Raw genomic sequence first — 474 nt, forward strand, 5'->3', positions numbered from 1 at the left:
TGATGGGGTTTCCACCGGTTTCTAGATGAAGAAAAAACATGACTATTTTCAAATGTACTTCGTACTTTATTTGGTGTACAAATGTTACAATTATGCCAATGTAAACACATAATCTATTCTTATAATTATTCCCATAATTGTAATATCAAACGTAATAGCTAAACCTTTAAATATATACGGAATAACACGGTTAATACTACCGGCTACAGCAGAACAGCATTTTGTATGGTGGTTTGTTTTTTAAACCGTGTCACTTCTCTTTGAACAACAGCTTTTTTGTATCTGTATTTATATGTATTCTACAACTATAGAAAACATTTATCTTATTTGTTTAACAGTGGCAAGTAGTGGAGGATGAAGTGATTTTGAACCACACTTGAGGCTTATCCGCAACCCTTTTGATTGACAGGTCCACTGACCGCTCAGAAGTGGGGCTCCCCTTCATTCTGTACAGTCATCCCACTAAGTAGCTAA

Source organism: Esox lucius, chromosome 15, assembly GCF_011004845.1.
Source record: "Esox lucius isolate fEsoLuc1 chromosome 15, fEsoLuc1.pri, whole genome shotgun sequence".
Taxonomy (NCBI): Eukaryota; Metazoa; Chordata; class Actinopteri; order Esociformes; family Esocidae; genus Esox; species Esox lucius.